This window comes from Bos grunniens, chromosome 12 (genome assembly GCF_055505025.1).
Source record: "Bos grunniens cultivar Pamir isolate PY7600 chromosome 12, Bosgru_T2T1.0, whole genome shotgun sequence".
Classification (NCBI taxonomy): domain Eukaryota; kingdom Metazoa; phylum Chordata; class Mammalia; order Artiodactyla; family Bovidae; genus Bos; species Bos grunniens.
Window position 1 is genome coordinate 18,686,125 of NC_141176.1, and position 9,111 is coordinate 18,695,235.

Below are 9,111 nucleotides of genomic sequence, written 5' to 3' on the forward strand. Positions count from 1 at the left end.
TCCTGGTTTCTGTGAATATGAGCTTATTCAAAAATGAGGTCTTTCCCCTGCTTGTTCAGTGGTAAACAATCCACCTGCCAAAGCAGGAGAGACACAGGAGACGCAGGTTCGATCTTTGAGTCGGGAAGATCCCCAGGAGAAGGAAATGGCAACCGACTCCAGTATTCTTGCCTGGAGACTCCCATGGACAGAGGAGCCTGGCGGGCTACAGTCTATGGGGTCACAAAGAGTCAGACACAACTGAGCAATTGAGCATGAGTACGAGTACATGCAGATGTCAGTAAATTAAGGATCTAGAGGTGAAACCATCCCGACTCAAAGAGGGATGCGAATCCAAAGTCTGGTGTCCCGAGAGAAAGGCTAGGGAGACTTAACAGATGCAGAGACACACAGAGGGGAAGACCTTGTGGAGAGGGAGGTAGAGACTGGAGCGATGCACCTACAAGTCAAGCAATGCTTAGGATGCTCTTGCCACTGGAAGCTGGGAGGGAGGCAAGGAAGGGTTCCTTCCTGGATGCTGCAAGACAGAACATGCTGATGCCTTGATTTAGGACTTCTGGAAGTCCTGCAATCTGGGTGGAGATACATTTCTTTCTTTCTTTTTTAATTGGAAGATAATTGCTTTACAATATTGTGTCAGTTTCTGCTATACAACATGAATCAGCCAATAAGTATACATATGTTCCCTCCTTCTTGAGCCTCCTCCCATCTCCCCCATCCCATCCATCTAGGTCATCACAGAGGACTGAGCTGAGCTCCCTGTGCTATTCAGCAGCTTCCCACTAGCTATCTGTTTTATACACGGCAGTAGAGTGATGCTGAAGCTCCAATACTTTGACCACCTGATGCGAACAGCCGATTCAATGGAAAAGACCCTGATGCTGGGAAAGATTGAAAGCAGGAGGAGAAGGGGATGACAGAGGATTAAATGGTTGGATGGCATCACCAACTCAATGGACATGAACTTGGGCAAACTCCAGGAGATGGTGAGGGACAGGGAGGCCTGGCATGCTACAGTCTGTGTGGTCCTGAAGAGTTAGACACAACTTGGCAACTGAACAATAGCAACAGCTGTATATAAGTCAGTGCTACTCTCTCAATTCAGAGGATGCATCTCTGTTGTCTTCAACCACTAAGTTTGTGGCCATTTTCTATGGAGCACTAAAAAATTAATATAGCAAAATCATGCCTTTTTTCTCAATTTATGCAGTCCATTGTTTTCACCTATAAAATAGTAATACCCACCGCCTGAGAAGATGAAGTAAGATAATGTATACACATAAGAGAGAGATGTCTTACTAATCTGACATTTCTTTTTTCCTGTTCAAAAGCGTTAGTTGCTCAGTCTTGTCTGACTCTTTGTGACTCCGTGCACTGTAGCCCCACCAGGCTCCTCTGTCCATGGGATTTTTCAGGCAAAAGTACTGGAGTAGGTAGCCATTCCCTTCTCCAGGGGATCTTCCCAACCCTGGGATTGATTGAACCCCAGGTCTCCTGCATTGCAGGCAGATTCTTCACCATCTGAGCCACCAGGGAAGCTCTAGAAGAATTTCAATGCTTCATCAAGGTACGGTACTGTTTTCAAGGGTTCCAGGGTATGGTTTTATATTTTATTGACATGGTGACCATAAATGGAGGACAACTTTAGAGAGACAGTCTATGACATCTCACATGATTTCAGTGCAAAACGCTAAGAAAAGACGAGAATGAATCAGAACAAGTGAGGTACCTAAGCTCTCCTTCAAGAGACACACATCTCCTTCCACTAAGACAGTTATTGTTGGATGACTTCATTGCCTTCTGGAAAGGTCAGTCCCAGGACCTGGGGGTCCCACGGTGGGAGCCTCTGTCAAGCAGCCCTCACTGTGTCAGTGCATGGCGGTGAACACAACCACTGTCTCTTTCCTCTGCGTCCTCTATGTTGCTGCCATGCATTGACACAAAATGCCAGAGGGCACTGGGGAGCAAGGACCAGGTCTTTCACAGTGAAAATTATTCCCTCAGTGGAGCAAGAAGGCCTGTTGCAGGGACTTCCCTGGTGGTCCAGTGGCTAAGACTCTGAGTTCCCACTACAGGGGGCCCAGGTTCAATCCCTGGACAGGGAACTAGATCCTACAAGCTACAACTAGACCTGGAACAACCAAATAAATAAATAATAAAGCATTTTTTGAAAAACAAAAACAAAACAAAACAAACAAACAACAACAAAAAAAACCTAAGGGGGAGAAGAGGAGGGAAAAAAACTTCTTTGCTGCAGGAACCCAGAATTTCCACACATTACAACTACGGTTCTGCCTTTCCATCATGTCAACATGCTGTCATGTCTTCATTCTTGTCGTCAGCTTGTCAGGCTGGCAAGTCTGGAAGAGCAGTCTCTGGTGTAAGTGCCAGGAGCCATCCGAGGCCATGGCCCCACATAAATCTGTCCTTGTCACGAGAAGGACTCAAATTAAAGAGGCCCTCCACCCTCCTTCAGGATAATAAAATCCGGTGCTTCTAGGAAACGGGGGTTAGAAACTTAATTTATTAGAAATTATTCTGCACCAGGAACAGTGTTAGCTGAATGTACATATATTTTCTAATTTAAGGCTCATTTGATTAACTTGCAAAGATCCTGGTTTAAATTGGATCTGGGAGATATAGCTTAAAAATACATTGGCCAAAGAATTTAGTCTTTACAAGCCATTGGGAGGAGGATTATCTGCCCTAAAATGCCTTGTTATGGAATCAGTTTTGTCCCAATAGAATCATTCATTCATTTTTACCCTCTCATGCAGCACATATTTACTAAGTTCTGTGTGTCAACTTGGAGAAGGCAATGGCACCCCACTCCAGTACTCTTGCCTGGAAAATCCCATGGACAGAGGAGCCTGGTAGGCTGCTGTCCATGGGGTCGCTAAGAGTCAGACATGACTGAGCGACTTCACTTTCATCATTAGAGAAGGAAATGACAACCCACTCCAGTGTTCTTGTCTGGAGAATCCCAGGGATAGGGGAGCCTGATGGGCTGCTGTCTATGGGGTCACACAGAGTCGGACACGACTGAAGTGACTTAGCAGTAGAGTAGCAGCAGTGTGTCAACTTTCATGGACAAAGCAGCCAGAAACCCCCATCCTGAGGCACCCACATTCTAGCTTGGGGAGAAGACATAATAGGTTGGTAAATTATATCATATGTGAAAGGATGCTGTGCAAGATGAAAAAATTAGAGTAGAACAACGAGTTTGGGGAGTATAGGGGTTGTTGTTGTTTAGTCGCTTAAAGTCATGTCCCACTCTTTGTGACCCCATGGACTGCAGCTTGCCAGGCTCCCCCGTCCATGAGATTTCCCAGGCAAGAATACTGGAGTGGATTGTCATTTCTTTCTCCAGGGCATCTTTCTGACTCTGGGATCAAACCCATATATCCTGCATTGGCAGACAGATTCTCTACCACTGAACTGCATGGGAAATAGATGGGGAAACAGTTGAAACAGTGTCAGACTTTATTTTTTTGGGCTCCAAAATCACTGCAGATGGTGACTGCAGCCATGAAATTAAAAGACGCTTACTCCTTGGAAAGAAAGTTATGACCAACCTAGATAGCATATTCAAAAGCAGAGACATTACTTTGCCAACAAAGGTCCATCTAGTCAAGGCTATGGTTTTTCCTGTGGTCACATATGGATGTGAGAATTGGACTGTGAAGAAGGCTGAGCACCGAAGAATTGATGGTTTTGAACTGTGTTGGAGAAGACTCTTGAGAGTCCCTTGGACTGCAAGGAGATCCAACCAGTCCATTCTGAAGGAGATCAGCCCTGGGATTTCTTTGGAAGGAATGATGCTGAAGCTGAAACTCCAGTACTTTGGACACCTCATGCAAAGAGTTGACTCATTGGAAAAGACTCTGATGCTGGGAGGGATTGGGGGCACGAGGAGAAGGGGACAACAGAGAATGAGATGGCTGGATGGCATCACTGACTCGACGGACGTGAGTCTCAGTGAACTCTGGGAGTTGGTGATGGACAGGGAGGCCTGGTGTGCTGTGATTCATGGGGTCGCAAAGAGTCGGACACGACTGAGTGGCTGAACTGAACTGAACTGAACTGCCAGAGAAACCCACTATTTGACCAGGCAAAGATGTATATGTTTCTGGTAGGTCAAAGAGACTCTAGTGAAAATCACCAGATTTGAATCATGTTACTGATATCAGATAGAAACCACTTAACCTGCAGGAAAGAGGAACCCCAGGAGCAAGAGGTAATGGGATAGATCTTTGGTGGGGATGGGGACAACGAAAAGGGAGAAGAGGGAACTACTATAATTTACAGGGTCACGTGATCGGGAATATTGTCTCATAAATAAAATATGATCTTGCTGGGAGACTCAAACCTGCTCTCAACCACAGTTGTAAAAATTGCATTTAACTTCACAAACCCCAAGAACCAAGCCAGGTTTACTCGGTACAAGTAGGATGAGGAAAAAAATATTTTTTTTGAGTGACTTTTTGGAATGACTTTTGAGAGAGAAATTTTGAAATGAACAGAAGTGAGTTTCAAATGCTGAAATGAGACTTCTTCAAAACAAGAATCCCTGAAGAATTATAAAATTTAGCCAAGATATCAATAAAGGATGAGCTGAAAGTGAAAGTTGCTCAGTCGTGTCTGACTCTTAGAGACCCCATGGACTATCCAGTCCATGGGATTCTCTAGGCCAGAATACTGGAATGGGTAGCCTTTCGCTTCTCCAGGGAATCTTCCCAACCCAGGGATTGAACCCAGGTCTCCCACATTGCAGGTGGATTCTTTACCAGCTGAGCCACAAAGGAAGCCCGAAAGAATGAGCTATCCATTGGTAAAATTTGACAAGGCCAGCTGGGCAAAATTCCTAGAAAAAATAGGATCATCTTATGTTTTAGACACACGAGTTTAGACTCGTGGGTAAACTGGTTATATATAGAAACCAAAATGGATAAAACACTGGTCTTGAATAGTAATCTATCCAGATGTACCAAACACCCCCTCTCTTTTATCAACCTTGTCTTTGTGGTTGACCAACCAGTATAGAAATGCTAAGGACCCTTCTAGCCATTGGTGAAACAGGAAGAGTGCAAGAAAACATCCTTTAGAAGAATGACATGGCCAAAGGACATGACAAAAACTGGTTAGAATTAACTATATCCAAGATGGTGGAGGATTCAACTTTCAGTAGACCTTGAGCCTTAGTATACACTCATTGTAATATATTAGCAAATACTAAATAATACACTCATAAACATCATAACAGTTCTGAAAATGAAAACGTTAGTCGCTCAGTGGTGTCCAACTCTTTGCAACCCCCTGGATGGTAGCCCCTCAGGCTCTTCTGTCCATGGAATTCTCTAGGCAAGAATACTGGAGTGGGTTGCCATTCCCTTCTGCAGGCAGTCTTCCTGAGGCCGATCATAAAAGGCCAAAAAAGTAGGTGGTGGCCTAATTCTGGGAAATCGCACCCCTTCCCTGAAGTAGTTGGAATAATCTTCCCACTCATTAGCCTATGAAATTACCCACCCCATAAAAACTAATCATGCCATATTTCAGGGCCTCTCATCTTCTGAGATGGCCCACACTCTGTGGAGTGTGCTGCTGCTGCTGCTAAGTCGCTTCAGTCGTGTCCAACTCTGTGTGACCCCAGAGATGGCAGCCCACGAGGCTGCCCCATCCCTGGGATTCTCCAGGCAAGAACACTGGAGTGGATTGCCATTTCCTTCTCCAATGCATGAAAGTGAAAAGTGAAAGTGAAGTCGCCCAGTTGTGTCTGACTCTTCGAAACCCATGGACTGCAGCCCACCAGGCTCCTCTGTCCATGGGATTCTCCAGGCAAGAGTACTGGAGTGGGTTGCCATTGCCTTCTCCTCTGTGGAGTGTACTTCTTTCTAAATAAATCCACTTCTTACCTACCACTTTGTCTCTCACTGAATTCTTTCTGTGATGAGACATGAAGAACCTGAGCTTCATTAAGTCCTAAGACCAGGTGTGTGATCTCTATGAAAGGACCATGGGTTCAAGTCCCAATCTACATTGCATGATTTTACTGGGATGACAGAAAGAGAACAAACTTTTCCTAGACATTTCCAAAGAAGTGAAGAAACATCACCATCAGTGACCTTTGAGGATGTGTTCGCCTGCATCCGCCACTGGTAAATCACCCAGATCTGGACTAGTTGGTCAGTGAGCAGATGCCAAAGCTGACCTTGTGCTTGCTGTGTGACACAATCCCCCATGACCCCATGTTTGTGAGGTCGCCATCTTGTCCCAAGTCTATTATTTGGAAGGATAAATGGAAGGAATGAAAGAATAAATGAAGGAAGGAAGGAGTAGATTATATCCACAACAGTCAGAATATAGTTTAATTTGCCTTGTGCCTCTAATTTGAGTTGGGCAGTAGAAACAAGTAGTGACCTATTTCCTGGTTGTAATGATCAGTTCAGTTTAGTCACTCAGTCGTGTCCGACTCTTTGCAACCCCATGGACTGCAGCACGCCAGGCCTCCCTGTCTATCACCAACTCCCTGAGCTTGCTCAAACTCATGTCCATTGAGTCAGTGATGCCATCCATTGGTTACAGTTATATTTGCCATTATATCTATTGTCACAAAGAAAACATCGGGGTCGTCGGTGTGGGGGGGTGGGGGGTGTGGGAAGGGGAGGGTACATGGTGAAATCCAGTCAGATCGGCAGCCCGAGTCCTTGAGGGAAAATGCCTGGGTTCAAGCTCTGACAATTCCATCAATTAGCTATATGAAGTTGGGGATTTTTGTTGTCTCTCTCTGTTTAAATTTCCTTATAAAAAGGTGATGTCTGCCTCATTGAGTTTTGTGAAGCTTAGAGAAATAATCCTATGTAAAACACATTATTAACACTGAATAGATGTTGGCTGTTGTCATAACAATGCTGATTACTACCATCTTAAAAAGCATACAGGCAAGGAGTAGGGGTAGAAGTGAGAGTGGAGGGAAAGGAAGGGCTGGCTGCTGTCACCAGTGAGTGAAAACCCAACACTGAGTCAAGTGAAGGCAAACCAGCAGCCAAAGTCAGACTGAGAAATCTAACTGTGTCCGCCATGAGAGGTCCTGGCATCGATGGAGGGTGAAGGCAGCGTCCAGCGCGGCCCGGGACTGGATGGTCAGGGTTGACTAGACGGGAAGGTGCCTGGTGAACATGTGCAGCTGCATTGTATTGGTTCCAAAGAACATAGAGCCACAGCCCAGGCCAAGAGGCCGTGGCCTGAAGCTCTGACACCTGCCCTGGAGGTGTGGAATCGCCTTGGGGACGGGTGGTTCAGCCAGGATAGAGGCTGTCCTTCTCTGGTGATTTGTGTCCAAGCACTCAGTCATCTGCTCCAGCACTGGCTGATGGGTCCTGATGTCACAGCTTGGTAAGTGTTCCTTTCTGAACAGAAAACAGTTTAAATTCACCCATGGGAAACACAGATGCACTGTCAGAAATGAGGGGTTGAGGGTAATCGTTAGTTAAGAATAACAAGATGTTTGGGCTTGACACAAAATTAGAGAACATTGGAAGTGTAATAGTTTTAGAGAAACGTACCCCAAATGAAAAGTCCTTTCCTCGGACAGTGCTACAAAATGAATACAGACACTCGTGAGCTTAAATAACACAGTGCCCGATTTCTCCAACCCTATCCTCAGACAAACTTGGATTTGAATCTTGCACTCAGCTTGTCTTCCACTGCCTTTACGGACAGGGTCCCACGGGGCAGACTTAGCAACGGGAAGTAGCCAGAGCATGCGGTGGAGAGGGTGGGGACAAGCAGGGAATCTGGCTTTTGTGGTCAAGGTTGGACTCGTGATAAATGTCTCCAGTGCTCTTCCAGGAAGCTGACAAAGTGGGGAGTTTCATTTTATTTTTGCGGGCAGCCGAAAGTGTCATTTCCCAAGAGCCACACTTGGTACTGTTACATTCTCTTGTGGGTTTTGACTCATGGTTTTCAAACAGGCTACAGCTACAGTTTCTTAAATAATGGCTAAGTGAGGGCTTCCCTGGTGACACAGTGGATAGGAATCTGCCTACCCACACAGGGGACACGGGTTCAATCCTAGTCTGGGAAGATCCCACATGCTCAGAGTCACTAAGCCCACGCACCACAAGTACTGAGCCTGCACTCTAGGGCGCCTGAGCTTCAACTACTGAACCTGTGTACTGCAACTCCTGAAGCCCCAGCTCCTAGAACCTCTGCTCTGCAACAAGACGTCCCTCAATGAGAGGCTCTCACATTGCAATGAAGAGCAGTCCCTGCTCACCAGAGAAAGCCTGCGCACAGCAGTGAAGACCCATCACAACCAAAAACAAATAAATGAATCTAAAAAATAATGGCTGAGTCTTGAGAATGATAACTCACCTCTAAGTGTATTCACAGGCCAAAACGAGAAATAGAGAATCGTATTAATATTACCATCCTTATGCCAGTAAGTGTAACCCTCATTTTAGAGATGCCCTTGCTTACACAATGGAGGGTCTTTTTTTGTTTCTGGCTGTGCCCCAAGCTCTCAGGAATATCAGTTCCCTGACCAGGAATGGAACCCAGGCTCCCTGCAGTGGAGGTGCAGAGTCATGACCACTGGACCACCAGGGAATCCCCATGGTAGAGGGGCTTAAGGGAGTGGTTGGGATGCTGTACTTTCCACTTAACTTGAGGCTACATTCTGCACATGAAGCCCACAGAGCTCATCTCTTGAGAGCATTTTATTTTTTTGCCTTTTATTATTTTAATTGAGACATTTAACATACCATAAAACTCACCATTTAAAAGTATGCGGTTCAGGGGCATCCAGTAAGTATACAAGGCTGTACAACCATCACCGATGTATCCAAATATGGATATACCACATTTTGTTTATCCTTTCAGCTGCTGATGGACATTGAGTTGTTTCCAGATTTTAGCCATTATGACTAAGGCTGCTATGAACACTTGTGCATAAGTTTCATCTCTCTTGGGTATAGTCAAGAAATGGAATTTCTGGTCAAAGGATCACTCTATGTTTAACTTCCTAAGGAACTGAAAAATTGTTTTTCAGTAGCTGCACCATCGGCATTCTGATCTCCTAACCAACACTTGTTATTCTTAGCTCTGTGTGTA